Source organism: Chlamydotis macqueenii, chromosome W (genome assembly GCF_036417535.1).
Source record: "Chlamydotis macqueenii isolate bChlMac1 chromosome W, bChlMac1.mat, whole genome shotgun sequence".
NCBI classification, from domain to species: Eukaryota; Metazoa; Chordata; class Aves; order Otidiformes; family Otididae; genus Chlamydotis; species Chlamydotis macqueenii.
Window position 1 is genome coordinate 45119565 of NC_141592.1, and position 23254 is coordinate 45142818.

Genomic DNA, 23254 nt, shown 5'->3' on the forward strand with positions numbered 1-23254 from the left:
AGAGGCTGTGCAAATAGCTTCTCTGGCCGCACATGTAGTTGTCATAACTTCATGGGCCCGCATGCCCTGGGCCTGCGCCTGGGGGGTAATCATTGTCGGGTCTGAACCCATCAGCCGCTGCAGGCTGGAGCCGTGTAGCGGGTGAACCGCCCCGGTTACTTGGGCTAGTTGCTTCGCACAGTTGTCCTCCCATTCTTGTTTAAAAACAATCATCCCTGCCCCATCAAAGATCAGTCTACAAGTTTGTTTTATATCAAATGGGAGCATGTCGTCTCCCCCAAAGACACCGTCTATGAGGGTGGAGACCAGGGCAGAATTGAGCCCTTTGCCCACAATTGCTTTAACAATCGCTTGTATATCCTTGCGGTTTATTGGCGAGTAGACCCTTTGTCCCCCGTCCGCCACCCAGACCGGGAACGCCAGCGTCGATGGGACCCAATCGGCACAGGCAATATTTATTTTCTTCCAATCCGTGAGAGGAATTTTTTCCCTTCGCGATTCCTTTTTATTTTGGATGTGGGTATTTTTGCTTTTGACTCTATTTACCCTCATGTCCTCCTCCTCTGAGTTTGAATCAGTTGCAAGGCAGTCGTCGAGCTGCTATCTGATCCGGAGTCGGAACTCGACTGACCGGTTTTTCTCGTTGGGCTCCGGCCCCGCCCACTTCCCTTGCGGGCGGACCGTTCCCTCCCTCTTGGCTTGCCCCTCCTTCTGCTCAGCGGGGTGTTTGCCCTATGAGGGCGTGTTTTCAGATGGGCGCTCTGATTGGCTCTCTGCCCCTCGCTCGCGCTCCTCTCCTCTTTCCGGTCGCCTCCACCACTCTTCTCCTTCTCGTTCTCCTCCCCTTCCGGTTCGTGTGCGCTTGTTAGTTCAAGCGCTTCCTCCGTTTTCCCGCCGGGGACGTCTTTGTCCCGCCCTCCCCCCTGGGGTTCGGCGCCATTTTGGGGCGCATAAGGCGGCGGTCTTTCCCGGGCTTCGGCGCCCCTGGCTTCCTCAGCTAACCCACTCCAGAAGGACAGTGTGCACTTCTGCCCCTCCGTAAGCGGGTCAGGGTTCGGGGGTTCAGGGGGCGAAGGGCTCAGGGGTAGAGGGGGTGTACTGCCCTCTCGTAAGTCTTTAGACTCTGCGGAATCATTGCCGTTTGGGGGGTGCGGAGTCTGCGTAGCTGCCCCGACTCCCAATTTCGGAGTGACTAACAAACAGTCCCTTGCTGCCCTCCAGGTTTCCTGCTCTTGTAAGGCCTTCTGCAGGGCCTGTACGACTTTCCCCCACGACTTAAGGTTTTTCCCACTACCCGAGGACATAGTCTCCTCGGCTAACGCTTTAGTGCATTTATCCCACACTTCAGGGTGGAGAATATCCACCGGCTGGTCAATGACCCCAATCTGTAAAAGCCTCGCAACTACGAGAGTAAAATCTTGGGGCTTACAATCAATACCCCACTGCTTATGTAACTGTGATACGACCTTCACAAGGGCTTCCATCCTCCTTGTTGGTCCGGGAGCGTCCTCCCCGCCGGGCTGGTCCTGCCGCTCCGGCCGCCGTTCACCCGTCCAGGCGATTTTCCCGGGTTTCGGCACCACTTGTTGCCTTTGTTGGCGTGGCGACCTGGTTCAGGAACAGCACGGCGACCACCCCCAGGCCGCTCGGTCCATCAGCTCGCAGACACCAATGTGGTGGACGGCAAATGGCCTTTATTGGTAGGTAACACGGCCTTATATAGCTTGGGTTTACAACGTCACTTCTGTCTGCTTACATCATAGACTAAACGCTATTGGCTATCATAGACTAAACGCTATTGGCTATCCGGAGAGGGGTCCTATCTTCCCGTACAGCGCGATATCTTCCGGCCGCCAGACCCTAGCTGCCTACAGAAAAGTTACGTCACAACAGCATTTCCCAAAGGAGGAGCAATTCCTGGGATAATGTAAACAGATCTCAGTGCAGAAATCCAGTTCTCATCTCTAAGTTAAAAGAGGAATAACTGGGTCATTTCAGTGCAAGCATTGCACACTGGTGCAACATAAAGTTTTACTCCAGCCCACCTGTTTTACCCTTTCCATAGCATAAAATTAGTACTCATACAATGGCAACTTCCTGATGTATTTACAAACCATGCAAGTCAACTGTTAACTCGCTTCACACTGTTCAGGTGCTTTCCAAGTCACTGGAGAGGTTGATGAGCTCTCATGTTCTCCAGAGCACTTGCTTTTGCTTGCAATTTTTTCCTCTGTTGACATTTTTCATCTCATTTTGACTTCTTTTCTTTAAAAATGTTCATTTTGTATCTGACTGAAAATCTCTTCGATTGTCTTGATCCAGATCATCCTGAAGATGAGTTTACATCACAGAAAACCACTGCTACTGTGTTTGGCTTTAGCTGAGATCCTTGCTGGCTGTTTGAGCAGAGAGACCAAGGATTTAATTTATCAAGGGACTGATTTTTTTTTGTTCTCTCTCCTATGATTTTATCTCTATTCAATGGAGGGCTCTATCCAGTGCTAAGTCTGGCATTGTTTTCAAGCAGCATAACACTTGCATCAAAGAAGAAATGGGGGAAAATTACACTTAAAAATATTCTTTCAGTTTTTACTTGTAAACATCTCCATGGGAGTAATTTATTGCGATGATCCAAACATGCTATTTTGCAGTAGTGTTTTAGAACTCTACTGCAGAATTGGTAAATAGAAAGTTAAGCTTTCCTAAGTTGAGATGAATGGACCAAGGCTGTAAATCTAGAATGGGTCAGTGCAGATGAAAGTGATGGAGAGGGTGACAGGTGAATATATTTCTCCCATACTGTTAGTTTACTTGTTACCTACTGCTATGCTTTTATAGAGGAACATTTGGTAAAAGTATGTGATTCCACCGGGAAAAAAAATTCCAAATAGTGTTTTGTCATCTTTTATTTTTTGGCTTTTTGAGGAGTGCTGTCTGTTAGAAGGAACATAGGAGTTGTTTGAGCTCTGTGCTGTCTCAATACACAGCTTTTTTTTCTGCTCAGTTAATGAAAAGGATCCAGTAATGTTGGTCATGTCTGGTAGAAAAAAAATAAGTACTTATTTCATATTTGGGGATCTATTCATATTTTTGTATCCTAATAATTGAGAATTTTTTTCTCCCTGACTTTCCAAACAAGCTGTGGAGGCTTCTTTTAGGTGCATGCCACATTACAGATATTTGAGATTAAAGTGACTGCAGTGGAGAGAACAGTCTATACTGGGGAGAGGGCATTATAAATTATTCCTGTCTCTAAATCAGTTTTGTCTCAGACATTTTTTTGTCTCTATTAAATTGATTCTAGTGTCATTCATGACTAGCCCCTGAGTTTGTTAATTTTCCATGGTGAAAGCTAAGATGGATATATTTTTAATAGCTGTAAGAAAACAAAAAAAATATTCCATTGCACACATCTGGATGAACTGAAATCCAGCTTTCCAGGCAATCGATTCTCTCTATTGTTATTTTGAGAAATGATTGTGCTATCTTATTTAGGATTATTTTAACTACTCTGGGCTTATTTGCAAGAAGCATTATTTCCTGATTTATAACTCTTGCATCTCTACTGACTTACATGGAGAGTTAGACAGTGTCAGAATCATTGCCATTCTCAAAGGTATGTAAATAGCAGCTGTCAGTACAAACAAGACTGCAAAGGACCTTCCTTTGGAGGCCATGCATGAAGTCTGGCTGTTTACTTAGGGTTGGAAGAAAAGTGACTAATGTGTTCCCTGCAGGCACTGATCCAAAGCCAGTCTGTTACGACAAGACATCTCTTTGTCAGAGCATTTAGGGGAGTGTTTGGAGTGCATTTTGCTATTTTTATAGAGTGGAAACTCATGCCTGGAGTAACCCCAATGAAGGCAGTAGAGCTATCCCGGGAAGCTGAGTTCTTTCTGCCATATGTACAATCTGTGTTGTGTGGGGTATATAGATAGTAGAGGGCTGGAAACTGGAGGATCACAGGCTGCTTGTGTGGTAACTGTAAAAGACATAATTCTGTGATATACAGTATTGGACTCAATTTCCGACTAGAAAGCACAACTGGATTACTTCATTAGAAAAGATAACCAGCTGGCTCAGCATTTGATTTTATAGAATCCCTTGTAAGATTATTGTTTCAGTCTGAGTCGCATTGCACACTTCTAATTAACCAGATAGGAGACGGGAGCATTGCGTAAGTGATAGTATCAAACCATGACAGCGCTGTGTAGGGGAGAGGAGATGATAATGATGTCTTACCCAGGAAGGCATCTGTGAAGTAGATCTGGTGGAGTCAGAAAACATGGAAGATGCTTGAGAAGGCAGCGAAAGCTGACTTTTATTCACAGCTCCTTTGGCAGGAGCAGTGCTCTGAGGGAAAGCAGAGAATTAAAGTTTTGTTTTGTTTTGTTTTGTTTTAAAGTAAGCTCCTCACTGACAAAAAAAAGTATGTTAGAAATTGACTGGATATTCAGAGGAGAGATGAAAAAAGGGAAAGAGAAAAGTTTATTTATTTAAGTAGCAAATTATTTTAGTTACCCATTTGATGTGCACACTTGTCAAAAATCACCATAAATATAATGGTAGCTCTCAGTGTTCACAACAGTTTGTGTATTTGTAATATCTTGTATAGTGCATAGCATTGGTAGAAGACATGCTTATATCTTGGTCCCAGCTATATGTAGAGCTGAATGCAGCCACATACTGATAGAGGGAAAGAGGTGGAGTATGACACAGTATTGCAAAAGGTGATAGTCCAGCTCCTGCATAGACAAGAACCACTGCTGAGAGGAGAACCAGTTGTTCTTGCAAAGTATCGTACAAGTCTGTGTGCGAGACCTCAAAGTTACAGTGCTTTGTCTCTTCATTTTCATACGTTGCCAGGATTTGCTTTCATGTTCCAAAGCACTCTGCTTGGCAAGCCTTTTGGTTTGATTTTGGCAGGACATTTCTTCCTGAGGGCTTCTACCAATATATTGGCATACATTATTTGCTACTATTCCTACTGTTGTCCATAGAAGTTCAAGTGAGATTAAAGGCAAAATGTAAAGGAAGAGAAAAAACATGTGTACAGTTTTTACCTAAAGGGCAGTTGTACCACATGCTAGGTACAAGCTTGTACTCAGGTGCAGACAGCTGTGCCAATATGCTTCTGACAAGGCAAAGGTTTGCTAGAATAATCCCTCCCCTACATCTCTGCTACTGCTAGTCCAGAAAATGCTCTGCAACATTGCAGAATCAACAAGGTGTCAAGTAAAGATGTGAAACAGAAAATGTAGATTTTGCTGAATTCTTCCATTGTGGAATCTCTCTCAAAAGAAATTGCCTCCAAACCTTGCATGTTTATTTTCTGCCATTTGCAAGTCCCCATCACTGTTGTTACCAATTTATCTATCTGTAGGTGGAAGGGAGTCAGTGTTTTCCCCCTTTCTAGTTCTGCAGTTGTAAGCAATTCTCCTAGGGGATGTTTGTTGTTCTTCACTGTTGTCCTGGTTTAGCTACAGTCAGCAATCAAGTACCACACAGCTGCTCAATCACCCTCAACATTCTTCTCATACGAAATCCAAAACACATCATCTACTGAGAGGAAAATTAACTCCATCCTAGCCAAAACTAGGACAGTATCCATCTCTTATTCCATACCATCTATGTCATGCTTTGATATATACACACAGATTTCATTCCCTCAGTCTATGGGCCATCCTTCCAAAATGTCTGTTGAGTTCATTTAGTCCATGACTTTGGGTTCCATCTGTCATAACAGTCTTTCAGGGCAGGAGGGATGGTATGTAGTGTGGGATTGTTGCATGCTGCATCTGGAGCCTGCAGTTGGTACATCTGGTGTGACTGGTGTGTGTGATGGTTTAGCCCGAATTGCCACACAGTCGTGAGATATGTGAAAGGATTTCAGCTGTTGTCTGGGTGAGCTCATTGTCAGCTGGCTGCTCTGGTGCTGGGACAATGGGGCCAGTAGCCTGGAATTAGAGGGCAGAGAAGCCAGGCAGCTGGGATCCCTTTCTAGAGAAGGGGGCATTGACAAAGCAATTGGAAAAGGGACACCAGCTCTCAGCCTCTGGAGGGGACTCCTGTCAGGTGTGAAGGAGAGGTATCCTTTCAAGGAGGATGTAATATGTCACCCAGGCAAGTGGGCTACCATGGAGAGGAGTATCCAGTACCTGAGGGAATTAGCTGTGCTGGAGGTCATTTATGATGACCTGGACAATGAGCAGTTATCTAAGGATCCAGATGAAGTCAGGTGCACGTGACCAATGTGGTGGAAGTTTGTTTGAAGAGCACCATTGTCATATGCCAACTCACTGGCAGATATGACCTGGGAAGATGGAGAGGAAGAAACAGTGGATGAACTGGCTGGCCAGCTCCGGCAGTAAGAAGGAAGTCTATCTTCCTCCCTGTGGGCCTGCATCTTGGCTGTGGAGAAACTGTCCCAGGAGTTCCAGCAATTCAAAAAGGATAGGTCCTACTCTCCACTGGTATGGGCCAATATTTCAGCTATTGGGAGTAAATGTTTCCCTGCTCAAGAGAGATGGTACATGTGGCAGGATACCCTGTGGTTTGCCTCGTGTGACCAAGGAGAGAACATGGGGAAGTGGGATGGGAAACCTACCTCAGCCCTAGAGACATGAGTTGTGGGGGGAAAACAATTGCAAATAGAAGTTCTCCCTGGAAAATTTCTGCACCGGTCTCCAATAGGCAGAATAGAAGGAATAGCCTTACTTCTGAGCCTCTCAAAGGGACTTCTGACGTATATTTAAAAGAAATGAACAATAAATACTCTGGCTGGGATTAGAGAGGCCTTGCCTCCAGCCAGGTGGAGGAGAGGGATAACAGAGTTTATTGGACCATGTGGATCTGACGGCTTGGCATGTCAGACCCACAAGAGTATAAAGCTCTAGTGGACACTGGTTCACAATGTACCTTGATGCCATCAAGATATAATGGGGCAGAACCTATTTGTATTTCTGGAGTGACAGAGAGATCCAAAAAGCTAACTGTACTGGAGGCTGAAGTGAGCCTAACAGGGAATGAGTGGCAAAAGCATCCCATTATGACTGGCCCAGATGTTCTGTGCATTCTTGCTATAGATCCCCTTCCGAGGTAGTATTTCAAGGACCCGAGAGGGTACTGGTGGGCTTTTGGTGTAGGTGCTTGAGAGATGGAGGAAATTAAACAGCTGTCCACCTTGCCTGGTTTCTCAGAGGATCTTTCTGTTCTGGGGTTGCTGAGGGCTGAAGAACAACAGGTGCTGATTGCTACCACCACTGTCCACCAGTGGTAATATTGCACCCACCGAGACTCCCTGATCCCCGTCTATAAGCAGATTCATTGACTGGAGAGCCAGGGAGAGATCAGCAAGTCCCGCTCACCCTTTAGGAGTCCCATATGGTCAGTGAGAAAATCTAATGGAGAGTGGAGGTTAACAGTGGGCTATCGTGGCCTGAATGAGATAACACCACCACTGAGTGCTGCTGTGCCAGACACGCTAGAACTTCAGTAGGAACTGGAGTCAAAGGCAGCCAAGTGGTATGCCACCACTGATATCGCCAATGCGTTCTTCTCCATTCCTTTGGCAGCAGAATGCAGGCCACAATTTGCTTTCACTTGGAGGGGGGTCTGGTACACCCGGAATCGACTGCCCCAGGGGTGGAAGCACAGCCCCACCATTTGCCATGGACTGATCCAGACTGTATAGAAAAAGGGTGGAGCTCCAGAACACTTGCAGCACATTGATATAATTGTGTGGGGCAATACAGCATCAGAAGATTTTTTTTTTTAATGAGATAAAATAATTAAATAAATTAATTAATTAATAATGTTAATAAATAAATAGATTAAATAAGTAATTAAATCTTCCTGAAAGCTGGGTTTGCCATAAAACAAAGTAAGGTCAAAGGACCTGCACAAAAGATCCAGTTTTTAGGAATGAAATGGCAAGATGGATGTGGTCAACAAAATAACAGCTATGACTCCACCAACTGACAAAAAGGAAATGCAAGCTTTCTTGGGCACTGTGGGTTTCTGGTGAATGCATATCTCGAATTACAGTGTGATTATAAGCCCTCTGTATAAAGTAACCTGAAAGAAGAAATATTTTAAATGGGTGTGGTGGTTTAGCCCGGATCACCACACAGTTTCTTATTCACCCTCCCCCTACCCAGTGGGACGGGGGAGAGAAATTGGGAAGAAAGGAAAACTCGTGGGTTGAGATAAAAACAGTTTACTAAAAATACTAAAAACTACAAAGCTAACAGGATATAAGGATATTAATATATACAAAATATACAAAATGAACAATGTGCAATTTCTCACCACCCGATGTCCGAATGACCGACGCAGCCCGTCCTGAGCAGCGATCACAGGAACAACACCGAGCAGCAAGCAAAAGGGGGGAGAGCAAGCAGCAAGGTAGAGGGAACGATGCCAGCAAGCAAGAGAGAAGAAAAGGGTGCCCGCACGGATACCCGACAAGAATGTCCGAAAAGAAAAGGAATACCCCCTCCCATGGGCAACCCCCACTTATATACTGAGCATGACGTTTATGGCATGGAATACTCTCTTTGGCCAGTTTGGATCAATTATTCTGTCTGTCTTTCGCCCAGCTTCCCGCATCTGCATGTTAACGAGACTTGGAAAGCCAGACAGTGTCCTTGGTCTCATTCACAACAACTCGTATCATCAGAATGTTTTTATCAACATTCTTCACACACGAAATCCAAAACACACCGGCTACTAAGAAGAAAATTAACTCCATCCCTGCTGAAACCAGGACAATGGGGCCCTGAGCAATGAAAAGCCTTTGAACAAATTAAACAGGAGACTGTTCATGCAGTAGCCCTTGGGCCAGTCCAAATAGGACAAGATTAAAAAAACAGACATAATCTAGTTAAAATGAAGATGTATTAGGAAAGTCAAACAATTAATTGATCCAAGAAAGGTTGTTTCATGTTTTGTGTAAATCAAAGCTAAAAGTTCAGTTGAGGAACAGTACCATTTTGTAGACTAAACACAGTTCGGCATGAACGCAGGGCTTGGTGTGGATATTAAAGTTGCTCTGCACTACACATGTTCAGTAATCCTCAGCAGAAATGACAATGCAATTTGTCAGTATTATCTTTATGTCAACAGTAATGCTTAAATATTTACAATAGACATAGTACTCTGAGGGTTTGTAACACAAGATAAATTGGAAAAATGCTAACAAAATGGATGGTACTAATACAAGCCATTGGTACTTTGTACTGTTCAATTTAACATGCAAGAAGGTTTGCCTGAAAGCTGGATTTTATTAGGCTCTGTGGTTTATTTTCTACTCTCAGGCTTTTCTAAAATGAAGTAGAAATTTGTACAATCATTGTAAAAACAGAAATGTGTTAGATTAGTGCTGCATGAGGACTGAAGGAGGCATAGATTTTTACAGATGTTCTGGACCAAATTGAGTCTTGATATAAATGAGTATGAATACTGTAGACCTCAAACTGAGTTGAACCTGTTTATATACTGTTTGAATTTGAATCTGTCTTAGAAGAAATTGTAAATATGCAGTATATCTTTTTTTAGGTAACATGTTCCATATATCATATCACTCAAAATGCATTACAAGATAAATAAAACAACTGCAAATTTTGCAAATAGCTAAGAAGAGAGAGGAAAAAAAAACCTAGGGAAAATAGTTTTGGAGCAGCTCTGAAAATAGAGGAGCAATATAATGAAATGAGACAGCCTTCCTCAACTTTTTCCCTTCCCTCTCCTTATTCTGCTACTTTTTTCCATTATCAGTCATTACTGTTCTGGTTTTGTTTAGTGAGGGGGGGCCTAAGGTGGTAGCTTCTGTAGGAAACTGCTAGAAGTTGCTCCCCTTTGTTCAGTGGACTCGGCCGGGCCTAGGGTGGACCTGCTGCTGGCCAAGGCCGAGCCAATTGGTAGCAGAATGTTCCCTGATAACGCCTCTGCGATAACGTGTTTAAGAAGAGGAAAACAGAAAAAAAAAGAGGGAGAAGATGTGAAGATGCTGAGCAGGGGCAGAGAGGGGGAGGCGTGAGCCTTGTGGGCCTTGCAGGCCTCACCCTCTGGCCTCCCGCCGGGCAGTCGTCTGGGCCCGGCCTGGCTGCAAGAAGTGGAGAGGAGATGAGATGTGAATAAGATGTGAAGAGATCCTGAGAGGCGTCTGCCAGCCTGTTGTGAAGAATTTTTCTTGTGAGAGGAATGGCTGCAGACGCCAAGGTCAGTGAAGAAGGAGGGGGAGGAGTAATGTTGCTCCCGGCAGAGATTCCCCTGCATCCCGTGGTGAAGACCATGGTGAAGCAGGCTGTCCCCCTGCAGCCCGTGGAGGTCCAGGGAGGAGCAGCAGGCCCTCCACAGGCCACAGCCTCCTTCAGGCATCCGCCTGCCCCGACGTGAGGTCCTCCATGGGCTGCACGTGAATCTCTGCTCCTCCGTCTAAATATCTAAATTCTAAACATCTACATTTATACTTCTAAAGTCCATGGAAAAACATAATTTGGCATGCACTTTGTACGTCATACAAAGACACACTTCAACAAAATACTTCCTGAATTTATTTAGGTAGTATTAAATTCAAATGCATTAAGAACTGAAGTTAAATTGTGTCTGAGTGCTGTGCTGAATAATCATCCCTTGCACTTGCTAACGTGGAAGTCTGGTGCAGTCAGAGTTGAAAATATAATTCTAACAACTTTTTTTTTAAGGAAAATAAACACCAATAAGCACTCTTCTGAACAGTGAAATATTATTTCTTTGGCCTAACTGACCCATTTTTTCTTGATCTTCTTGAGTACTTCTGGTCTCAACAGTCAGCACTACCAAGACACCAAGCACGTTTGCTAGTCATGACATCTACTCCCTGGCAGACTCTAGCAGCAGTTGTTGGCTGTAGTTTCAGCTTTATCTAAGGATATGTCACGTATTTAGGCTGTTATGTGATCTGTCTTTGCTGCTTTCCCTTCCTAAAAGTTTTCTCCGTTCTCTGAATTTATACGCTTTTTTCACATTTGTGAATTAACTGCCATATGACTTGCTCAAGAAATAGCTACATAGACTGTTTCACAGCTCCAGAGTGTGAGCCAGGGCTCTCCTCACGTTTGTGTGCCTTCTGCCTCCAAGCAGGCAAGACAGGAGGCTCAGAGGAAGAAAGCTAATTACAGTATGGGCACATCTATATGCTGGGACTATGATTTCAGTGAAGGAGGGTCAAATGTGCAAGCGCAGTCTCCTGCTTGCCTTTTCTAATCATATTCCGCTTGCCACTCAAGTAGGAAGCTTTTCACATGTAAAAGAACCAACATATGTCTCTATTAGCTGTCTATGTAATAGTACAGCATAGCACAAGTTTTTCCTAACAAAACCTAGTCCCTCAGCTCCAGTACTACAATTTCACTCTCCAGTTTAACATTAAGATGAAACATAATGGAAAGCTGTTATAATAATATCAAGGATCTGTTTTAAATTTAAAGTAAGAACACTGAGAAATAGATTTTCAAATGCTGATCTTCCATTTGTTGCCCCAGGATCTGTCAGAGCCACAGAAGCTGTGTTTGTGACCTGAGCACCCATACATACAGCGTGTTTCACATCAGTAAGGATTCAGGAGTACATTTGATTTGTCATGTTCACAGCCAAGAGACATTTGCAGGTGCAAGTCAAAGTTGTGGGCACACAGAAGCTGTAAGGCAGCTTTTGTTCTGCAGTTTGGCAACCAGGTATGCTCCCCAACACCCCTGGGGGGAGTTTGGGGGAGTTCTGTTAGAGGCAGTATCTATGTTGCATGCTTATAGCATTTACCACTCAAAATAACCAAATTGTGCACAAGGGAAATTTAGGCAATTGGAAAGCCTCACCAGTACACATTGAAGAGACTCCCTTTGATTCACAAAGGTACACTACTGCAGAGAAAATTGTCCTCCTGTGTATTGAGAACATATGATCAACATTAGACACAGCTGGATAAGCAGAAAACACCAGCTAGCTTCTTTGAAACCCAACTTCATACTTGAAACTATACTAGTTGGATAAAAAAGTAGACTTACCAAGCATAGTGAAATCAGAAGAAAAAAAAAAAGCTATTTCAATGGAGACTGAAGCAGACCTGAAATTATCATCTGAATATCTGCACATGATTTTGTGTATGTGCTATCTATAGTATTCATTTTTTAAGGGGTTTGACCTTCTCATTCACCTGATAGGACTTTTCCATAGACTTTTTGAATTCATTCAGAGGCAAATCCTACTTCCTAGACTTGCTCCTACTGGCAAATACTATGACAGACAGTGAATTTAGTCTCCAGTTCAACCTTTGTGCTGCTCCAACCCATCAATATAAACACAGGCATTATGATTAATCTTAAGGATTGCCATAAAGGTAGAGGGGTCATTTAGGGAATGTGAGTCTGGTCCAAACTTTGTCTTTCTATTTAACTTCAGTGCACCTTGAAAGAGGCCCTAAATTGGCACTGGGTTTCCCATAAATTAAATATGGGACTTTTTCTAAGCTTTAATATGTTCAGAGAGGATTTTATTTTGTTCTAACAGAATGATCAATTAATTAACTCCATTCTACCCTTCACACATATTTAGAAATTCTCTGTGAATAATTACAAATAAAAGGAGAAAAGGAACTTGAGAAATACATATTTCAGAGGGAGGGTTCTATATAATTTTACAACATGTGACAGGAAACAGCTTAGAAAGCAAGAGATAGATGTAATAATGGAATATGTGCAATTCAGTAGCTTGTCTTTACCAAAGACAGTGCTCGTTCTGGTTGGAAGTGGAGCACATCTCATACTGAGTGATTAATTTGCTAAAAATGATTAAGCTCCTTCTCTACTTATCACACATCTGTGAATAGATCATTTACACTGAACTTACTTGATATTTACTGAATTGAGATGCTTGCTTAGTTCACCAAGTGTTTTTGCATATCTGAAACTTGAGCTACGCTACTGAGTTGTGATCAGTTGGATGAGTGACCAACAATGTGATGTGCTTGAAAGCACAGATCATACCCACTCAAAACACATGTTGGTCTTGTTCCCTAATCTGTTCTCTGCTTGGAAAGGAACTCAAGAATTTCTGACACACATTTTTCTGCATACACCTCTAAAAGGTTTTCCCAGTAAAATCCTATTATTCAAATACATACAGGTTCAGATAAACTGCCTAGAAAAATGTGTACATTTATTACCTGATTCTTAATCAGAATCAACTGAAAGCTTGTTTTAAATGTTAAGATACAAGATTCATAAAAGTATTGATACAGGGAATTAACTGTCTGCTAAATATTGCTTGATTTAGAAGACTAACTGTCTGCTAGACAATGCCTAACAATCCTGTTTGCCTTGAAACTCACTTAAACTTATCAGGGACTGGTATTTGTCAAGAAACTGGTATTTGTCAAGGACTAATATGTCTAGCAAAGGACGGAATGTTAGTTCCACCACAAATTTGGTCAGAAGTTGTTAAGAAACTGCTGAAATCACCAAGTGAAAGGAGAGCATGGGTGAATGACTAAAGTTCATCTAGAGGAAGATAAGACCCCTGAAGAAGAAAATGACCACCAGAGACAGATCTGAAATGCTAACGCAAGTGGTTTTTTTAATAACCCCGCCTCACTTATGCATATGTATGTTTGTATTGTGCAATCCTATGAATATGTATACCAGCACCGGATAAATTTTTGGTAAAATGTGCTGTCGGTGTGCATGCTTTTGGAGGAGCGATCCCCCACGCACCCGGCACCGAATAAACATGCCTGCTTTATAACTCTTTCTGAGTTGTAGAGTTTGATCCGCGCGTCAATTTGGCGACCCAGATGGGACCCTCTCTGCTCAACCGCAGGACTGGCTGAGAGGGGGACGTCTTTGGCGCGCCCCAAGCCTTTCTCGGAAGAACTCCCTCCCTCGTCCGATCACTGCAGGAGTATACAAGGACCATCAGGGGACCAGGTATGTCAGAGAGGGGATACCTGTAACTTGCGAGGAGACGTCCTACGCGAGGGAAAGGAGCTGTTGCTCACCCCTGGGTAGTCCGGACCCGGGGGGACTTTGCGGGAATCCCTGAGGGAAGTACGTGAGTCCCTGTAGTGATGTGAGTGCTTCTCGCTGGAGTAGTGGGAGCACTGTGTGGGATAGATATCGTTTGTCTGTTGTAACCCATGGGAATTGGAATTTATATCATTGCAGCTATAATTGATTTATGATAGTCGTTACAAGCTGTATACAAGCTGTTTTTGTGTCTGGTACTGTGGGTTGTGGGATAAGTGTTTTATTGTATTGTTAATGTTTTATGTTGCTGTCTGAAGTAAGCTGGGTGAGTGTTTGAGTGAGTGAGACGCAGTCTGACTGCGGAGCGAGTGTGGAGTCCTGATCTGCGGTTCCATGTTCTCTGTGAGGAGAGCGGCCGGAGAGGGACAAAGCGTATGACAGACTTTGAGACCGTGTTAGTCGAACCAATTGTTAACTCCTTATTGACCTGTACGTGTGCATAAGGATGTTTCATGCAACCAAATATATCTTTTTGAATGCTTTGGTTGTAAACAGAACATTGAGGTACTGTTTGGGGATGATTTTTGTGTGGTGAATGTCAAGGGAACTGGTCTGACTGGGATAGGATCAGATGAACTTGGTGGGAACTTAAAAGGGTGTAAGGAATCAGTAAGAATGCCACTGGTATATGGGAGGAAGTGTAGAGCGGAGTAGTGCCGGGTTTATTTGGTGTGGAGCACGGACAAGTGCCTGCCCGCTGTGCCATCGGTGCTGCTTGTTTGTTCGCGCTGTGTTTGAAGTGTCATAAGTATGTTATTTCTTTTAACAGGAAACAGGAATCTCATCTCGGTAATTGTCTTGAATTGAGGTGCATTTGCTGTGGGGTGAGTACGCCCTTGTATCTTTGGCCTTGGATAAGGTATTATTGTTGTCAATTTAATGAGGTTGTATTCTTTGGCTGAAGAATAAGCAGAGTGTCTGTTATGGGAGGCAAACAAAGCAGCGGAATAGTGAAAAGGAGCCCTCTGGGCTGCATTTTAGCTCACTGGAAGGAGATAGGAGAGCCACCAGGGGGAAGTGTAAACAAAAAGACTTTAATAAAGTATTGCAATTAGTGGTGGCCTTTGTACAAATTAGATGATGAGGAGAAATGGCCCTTTAACGGAACATTGAATTATAATACCTTGTTGCAATTGATGTTGTTTTTGAGGAGAGAAGGGAAATGGGATGAGGTCTCGTATGTGGACATGTGTTTCACCCTCTGAAATCATCCCGAATATCAAACGGACTGTGGATTAGCACCCCCACAGGACCCAATGGTGATGGCTTTGGAAAAGGAAAAAAAGAAAGAGGGGAAAAGGAAAGAGGTGTTGCTCGGCATGCAGCATAGGGCAGAGATGTACAAAGTTGGGGAAAACAAGGGGTCCTGGGATGGGAGACCTGCCGGAGCATTATAAACCACCGGTAGGAGCACAACAAGGAGGAAATGAAGGTTCCGATTCGGAAAACCCTCCAGATAGTCCAGTATCCATGACTTTGGGTTCCATCTGTCATAACAGTCTTTCAGGGCAGGAGGGATGGTATGTACTGTGGGATTGTTGCATGCTGCATCTGGAGCCTGCAGTTGGTACATCTGGTGTGACTGGTGTGTGTGATGGTTTAGCACGAATTGCCACACAGTTTCTCGCTCCCCCTCCCCAGTGGGATGAGGGAGAGAATTGGGAAGGAAGGAGAACTCGTATGTTGAGATGAAGACAGTTTACTAGAATAGCAAAGGAAAACTACAATAATAACAGAATATAAGGATATTAAAATATACAAAGTGAACGATGTATGTTTTCTCACCACCCGATGTCCCAATGACCGATACAGCCCATCCCAAGCAGCGATCACGGAAACAAAACCAAGCAGCAAGCAAAGGAGCAAAAGGGAGCCAGCAAGGTAGAGGGAACGATGCCAGCAAACAAGGGAGAAAGATCTGCCAGGAAGACAGATACCCACCCTGGCCAGTCCCCACTTATATACTGAGCATGACGTTTATGGCATGGAATACTCTCTTTGGCCAGTTTGGGTCAATTATTCTGTCTGTCTTTCTCCCAGCTTCCTGCATGTGCAAATTAGCGAGACTTGGAAAGCAGGATGGTGTGTCCTTGGTCTCATTCACAACAACTGGTATCATCAGGGTGTTTTATCAACATTCTTCACACACTAAATCCAAAACACATCATCTACTGAGAGGAAAATTAACTCCATCCCTGCCAAAACCAGGACAATATCCACCCCTTATTCCATACCATCTCATGCGTATATACATATACACACAAATGTGACTCCTTCCACCTATGGGCTATCCCTCCAAAGTCTGCTGAGTTGATTTAGTCCATGACTTTGGGCCCCATCTGTCATAAGAGTCTTTCAGGACAAGAGAGATGGTATGTAGCACGGGGTTGTTGCATGCTGCATCTGGAACTCGCAGTTGGTACATCTGGCATGGCTGGTGTATCATGTCCATGGTCTGTGAGTTGAAGATGTTGATCTCAAGGAAGTTGTTGGGCGCCAGTCCCTGTTCCATCACCGTTGCATCTCTCTTGGTTTCATTGAAGCTCATTCTTCACTGATCAGGGTGCTCGTTGCTGCAATACCTTTGATATGACATAAAAGAACTACAGACATGATTATATACAGTTCTATTTATTGGCTATTCTCACCTAAAATCAAATCTCCTTGAGGTATACATCGGACTTCCCCATTCTCCCACATCACCCACCAAGTACATCCAGGTCCTTGAGCGAAAGCAATCCCACGGATGGGTTTGCCTTTGTCCAGGGGAGGAATAACCCAGACTGTCTTCCCTAACATATTCCTTACATGCACCACAGGGACTTTATCACCATCTACAGTATGTAACAGTTCAGACTGGGCAGGGTCAGCTCGATTGATGGGTGGATCCCCGAGTGTTGACTAGCCAAGTGGCTTTTGCTAAATGTGTATCCCAATTTTTGAAGGTCCCACCACCCATTGCTTTCAGTGTAGTTTTCAGCGGTCCATTGTACCGTTCAATCTTTCCAGACGCCTGTGAATGATAGCGGATGTGATATACCCACTCAATGCCATGCTCTTTGGCCCAGGTGTCTATGAGGTTGTTTCAGAAATGAGTCCTGTTGTCTGACTCAATTCTGTCTGGAGTGCCATGGCACCAGAGAACTTGTTTCTCAAGGCCCAGGATGGTGTTTCGTGCAGCGGCATGGGGTACGGGATAGGTCTCTAGCCACCCAGTGGTTGCTTCCACCATTGTAAGGACATGGTGCTTGCCTTGATGGGTTTGTGGGAGTGTGATGTAATCAATCTGCCAGGCCTCTCCATATTTATACTTCAGCCATTGTCCTCCATACCAAAGAGGCTTTAACTGCTTGGCCTGCTTAATTGCAGCGCATGTCTCACAGTCGTGGATAACCTGTGCAATAGTGTCCATGGTTAAATCCACCCCTCGATCACGAGCCTTTTTGTATGTTGCGTCTCTTCCTAGATGGCCTAAGGTGTCATGGGCCCACTGAGCTAAAAATAGTTCACCCCTGTGTTGCCAGTCTAGGTCCACTTGGGAAACTTTAATCTTAGCAGCCTGATCCACTTGCTGGTTGTTTTGATGTTCTTCTGTGGCTCGACTCTTGGGTACGTGGGCATCTATGTGACGTACTTTTACAACGAGATTCTCTAGCCGGGCAGCAATATCTTGCCACAGTGCGGCAGCCCAGATGGGCTTGCCTCTGCGCTGCCAGTTGCTGTTTCCATTGCTTTAACCACCCCCACAAAGCATTTACCACCATCCATGAGTCGGTGTAGAGATAGAGCTTTGGCCATTTTTCCCGTTCAGCGATGTCCAAAGCCAGCTGGATGGCTTTCACCTCTGCAAACTGACCGGTATTCACCTTGGCCTTCAGTGGCTTCTGCCGCTCATCGTGTAGGACTCCACACAGCAGCTTTCCACTTTCGATGTTTTCCTAGAATATGACAGGATCCATCAGTGAACAGGGCATATCGCTTCTCATCTTCTGGTAGACTATTATACAGAGGGGCTTCTTCAGCACGTGTCACCTCTTCCTCTGGTGGCATTCCAAAATCTTTGCCTTCTGGCCAATCTGAGATTACTTCTAATATGCCTGGGCGATTGGGGTTTCCTATTAGAGCTCCCTGTGTGATCAGCATGACCCACTTACTCCACGTAGCATCAGTTGCATGATGTGTAGAGGGGACCCTCCCTTTGAACATCCAGCCCAGCACTGGCAGTCGGGGTGCCAGGAGGAGCTGTGCTTCAGTACCAACCACTTCTGAAGCAGCTCGAACTCCTTCATATGCTGCCAGTATCTCTTTTTCAGTTGGAGTATAGCTGGCCTCAGATCCTCTGTATCCTCGGCACCAAAAGCCTAGGGGTCAACCTCAACTCTCCCTTGATGTTCTCTGCCAGAGACTCCAGGTAGGGCCGTTCTCCTCACCTGCAGCGTAGAGGATGTTTTTCACATCTTGTCCTGTCCAGAATGGCCTAAGGGCTACTGCATGAACAATCTCTCATTTAGGCCATGATAGTCTACTGTTAGTCTCCATTCTCCATTAGATTTTTGCACTGGCCATAAGGGACTGTTAAAGGGTGAGTGGGAATTGCTGATCACTCCTTGGGTCTCCAGTCAACGAATCAGCTTGAGGATGGGGAATATGGAGTCGCAGCTGGTGCGATATTGCCACCAGTGCACCGTGGTGGTAGCGATTGGTACCTTTTGTTCTTCAACCTTCAGCAATCCCACAACAGAAGGGTCTTTCGAGAGATTGGGCAAGGTGGCCAGCTGTTTATTCTCCTCCGTCTCCACAGTGGCTATACCAAAAGCCCACCGGTGCCCTTTTGGGTCTTTGAAATACCCACTCCTGAGGTAATCTATGCCAAGAATGCATGGAGCATCTGGGCCAGTCAATATGGGGTGCTTTTGCCACTCATTCCCAGTCAAACTTACATCACCCTCCAATACAGTCAGCTCTTGGGATCCTCCTGTCACTCCAGAAATACAAATGGGTTGTGCCCCTTTATAGCTTGATGGCATTAGGGTACTCTGTTCACCGATGTCTACTAGAGCCTTATACTCTCGTGGGTCTGATGTGCCAGGCCATTTAATCCACACAGTCCAGTAAACTCGATTGTCCCTCTCCTCTGCTTGGCTGGAGGCAGGGCCCCTCTAATCCTGTTCATAGTTGTCGTGGTTTTGTTTAGTGATGGGGGGCCTAAGGTGGTAGCTTTTGTAGGAAAATGCTAGAAGTCGCTCCCCTTTGGTCAGTGGACTCGGCCGGGCCTAGGGCGGACCCGCTGCAGGCCAAGGCCGAGCCGATTGGTAGCAGAATGTTCCCTGATAACGCCTCTGCAATAACGTATTTAAGAAGGGGAAAACAGAAAAAAAAAGAGAGAAGAGAAGATGTGAAGAAGCTGAGCGGGGGCAGAGGCGCAGAGGGGGAGGCGCAGGCCTCATGGGCCTTGCAGGCCTCACCCTCTGGCCTCTCGCCAGGCGGCCGACTGGGCCCAACTCGGTCCAGCCCGGCTGCAAGAAGTGGAGAGGAGATGAGAAGTGAATAAGATGTAAAAAGATCCTGAGAGACATCTGCCAGCCTGTTGTGAGGAACGGCTGCAGACGCCAAGGTCAGTTCAGAAGGAGGGGGAGGAGTAATGCGGCTCCTGGCCAAGATTCCCCTGCAGCCTGTGGTGACGACCATGGTGGAGCAGGTTGTCCCCCTGCAGCCCATGGAGGTCCACGGAGGAGCAGAGATCCACATGGAGCCCGTGAAGGACTCCACATCGGGGGAGGTGGATGCCTGAAGGTGGCTGTGGCCCATGGAGGGCCCGCTGGGACAGCTGTTCTGGAGAGACTGCACTCCGTGGAAAAGATAATCCACGCCGGAGCAGTTCCATGAAGTATTGTGGCGTATGGGTCGGACCCCACAACGGAGCAGGGGAGAAATTTGAGGAGTTCTTCCCCCAACCATGAAACAGCGGCGTAAAACAACGTATGATGAACTGACCGCAACCCCCATTCCCTCCTCCCCCTGTGCCGCTCGGAGAGGGGAAGGTAGTAGAGATGATGTTAAGCTTGGGAAGAGGGAGGGGTGGAGGGAGGTTATCTTGTTCTCTGTCTCATTATCCTGCTGTTTGTAGTAATAAATGTATAGTTTTCCCCAAGTCAAGTCTGTTTTGCCCATAACGGTAACTTTAAGGATTTCTCCCTGTCCTTATCTCAAACCTCAAGCCGTTTTTCCTTATATTATCTCTCCCTATTCTCTTGGAGGGTGGGGGGAGTGAGAGAGAGACTGCGTAGTCTGGTCCCGATCGGGGCTGAACTACGACAATAGTATTCGCTGCTCACTTCCTGTGAATATGAATTAGAAGTCCCTTCTATAGGATCAGAGGTAAGATCAGCCCTTCTATTCCGTCTGGGGAACTGTCCACTGGAGACTGGAGCAGCAATTTTCCAGGGAGAACCTCTATTCGCAATTGTTTTTCCCTGCAGCTCACGTACCCGTGTCTCTAGGGCCGAGGTAGGTTTCCCATTCCACTTTCTCATGTCCTCTCCTTGGTCACGCAAGGTAAACCATAGGATACCTCGCCATGTGTACCGTCTCTCTTGAGCGGGGAAGTGTTTACTCCTAATAGCTGAAATATTGGTCTGTATGGGCGGGGAGTAGGACCTATCCTCTTTTAACTGCTGGACCTACTGAGACAGTTTCTCCACAGCCAAGACGAGGGAAGAAGAGAGTCTTCATATTGCCAGAGCTGACTAGCCAATTCATCCATTGTTGGTCCCTCTCCATCTTTCCAGGTCATAATTGCCAATGAATTGGCATACGATGATGGTACACTCCGTAGAAACTTCCGCCACGTGAGCCGTGTGCACCGGACTTCATCTGGATCTTGGGGTGACTCCTCACCGTCTAGGTCACTATAAATGACTTCCAGCATGGCTAATTCCCTTAGGTACTGGATACCTCTCTCTATGGTGGCCCACTTGCCTGGGTGACAGGTAATATCTTCCTTGAAGAGATATCTTTCCTTCATACTTGACAGGAGTCACCTCCAGAGGCTGAGAGCTTGTGCACCTCTTCCAATCACTTTGTCAATGCCTGCTTCCCTAGAAAGGGATCCCAGACGTTCAGCTTCCTTGCCTTCTAATTCCTGGCTACTGGCCCCATTATCCCAGCATTGAAGCAGCCAGGTGAGAAGGTGCTTGCCTGGACCATGGCCAAAATCTTTTCATATATCTCACAACTCATTCAGGGATAGGGATCGGGTGGTTTCAGTCTCGTTTATGAGTTCCTCTCTTATGAGTTCCTCTTCTTCCTCCTCTGCTCATGATGGTCCCGATTTTTCCTCATCCCTTACTAAACGAGCTGACTTTCGCTTCCAAGTTTTCTTCTTCTGTACAGGGGCGACTGATACTGACACGGGTTGGTTCTCTGATTCGGCTGCAGTGCCAGTATCTAGAGTTGGAGCAGCCGCAGTGCCTGTCGCTGGGGCTGGAGTAGCCACAGTGCCGGTAGCTGGGGTTGGTGTAGCTGCACTGTCTGTCGCAGGGGCTGGAATAGCCGCAGTATCTGTCGGTTGATTTTCCCTCCCTTCTTCCTGAAGGTGCTGCATAACACTGAGCAGTGTTTGGTAGATACTAGCCAGGGCCCAACACAGAGCAATAAGTTGTGCCTCTTTGGAATAGCCATGGCATTTTCCTTCCAAATATTCTATCACTTCATAAGGATTCTGTAGTTGTTCGGGCGTGAAGTTCCAGACCATTGGAGGTGTCGTGGTTTTGTTTAGTGAGGGGGGGCCTAAGGTGGTAGCTTCTGTAGGAAGCTGCTAGAAGTCGCTCCCCTTTGTTCAGTGGACTTGGCCAGGCCTAGGGCGGACCCGCTGCTGTGAGAAGTTCTCCAGGTACCTGCCCGTATTCTCCCACATGCCATGCCACCCCTGCCCATCCAGATCTCCAGGCGGTATTTTAAAATAGTTGTTTAATCCTAACCAAAATCTGAAACACATTCAGGAGACATAGCAATAGGAGTATGCTGGCTTGCACATCCCTAGGATATTCAAAATTCTCGAAAGCTGGTGTAACTAGCTTGAAGGAAAAAGGGAAGGTAAGAGAATAGGGGAAAGTATCCTCCTCTGTCTTCCCCATAGATTGATTCTCCAAGGAGAAAAAGTAAAAAGTGTGATTGTTAATAATTCTTGTGAAATGGCGCCAGAGGTACAGAGATGCCAGCAATGCCAAATATATGGACCAGACTGATTTCATGACTAGTGATGTTATCATATCATAAGTCAGTAGTGCCCAGTACAACAAAATGATAATTCTCATCCATTTCTGAGAAGTGATAAACAGCACCACAGGAAATATGTGCTGCACCTGAGGATTTACATAACACAACCATGCAAACAAGTAGTACAACATGGTGACCAGGGACTCTTAAATAAAAATAATGAGCACTTGTAACAACTTTAACACACTCTGGTCAGATCTGTTGTTACCTCAACCCTTCGAGCCCCACGTTGGGCACCAAAAGAACTGTCATGGTTTGGCTACAGTCAACAATCAAGTACCACACAGCTGCTCAATCACCCTCCTCCTCCCCTTTTGGGAAGAAAAGAAAACTCATGGGTTGAGATAAAGGCAGTTTACTAGGATAGCAAAAGAAAAAAAATAATTATACATATATATTTATAATAATGATGATAATAATACTAAGAGGAAAAAAGAATAATAATAATAATTTGAAAAACAAAACAAACAAACATGAACATCCAGTGATGCACAATTTCTCACCACCCGATGACCTGATGATCGACACAGCCTGTCCTGAGGAGCAATCATGGAAAGAGGAAAATTAACTCCATCCCAGTTGAAACCAGGATAACTCTGTATGTTTCATTCTTTTACTTCCTTATTTGCTGGGTGCACTGTTCTCCAGAATATGCAGAGGTAAATATTGTACAATTTCCTCTTTCTTTTAGAATTTGAGAATCCAAATAGCCTTAATATCTGATCTCTCCACACTTGTAAATTTCCATATTTCTTTTGCTTTATTGATTTTATTGCTTTCCTTTTTCTTGCATAAAATGATCTCTATGTTGTACATTCTATGTATAAAATGATTAACAAAAGTCTCCACAGACCTTTCTCTTCCGCATCCCTTAGCAACTTCTTCTCAGACAATTTTAGTGTACTTAAATGACAGCA

General features: G+C 45.0%; 1 pseudogene; it reads right to left on the bottom strand.

Moving 5' to 3' along the window:
* Window positions 1–548: 548 nt before the first annotated feature.
* On the bottom strand, window positions 549–21980 carry LOC147596736 (uncharacterized; annotated as a pseudogene).
* Window positions 21981–23254: the final 1274 nt, after the last annotated feature.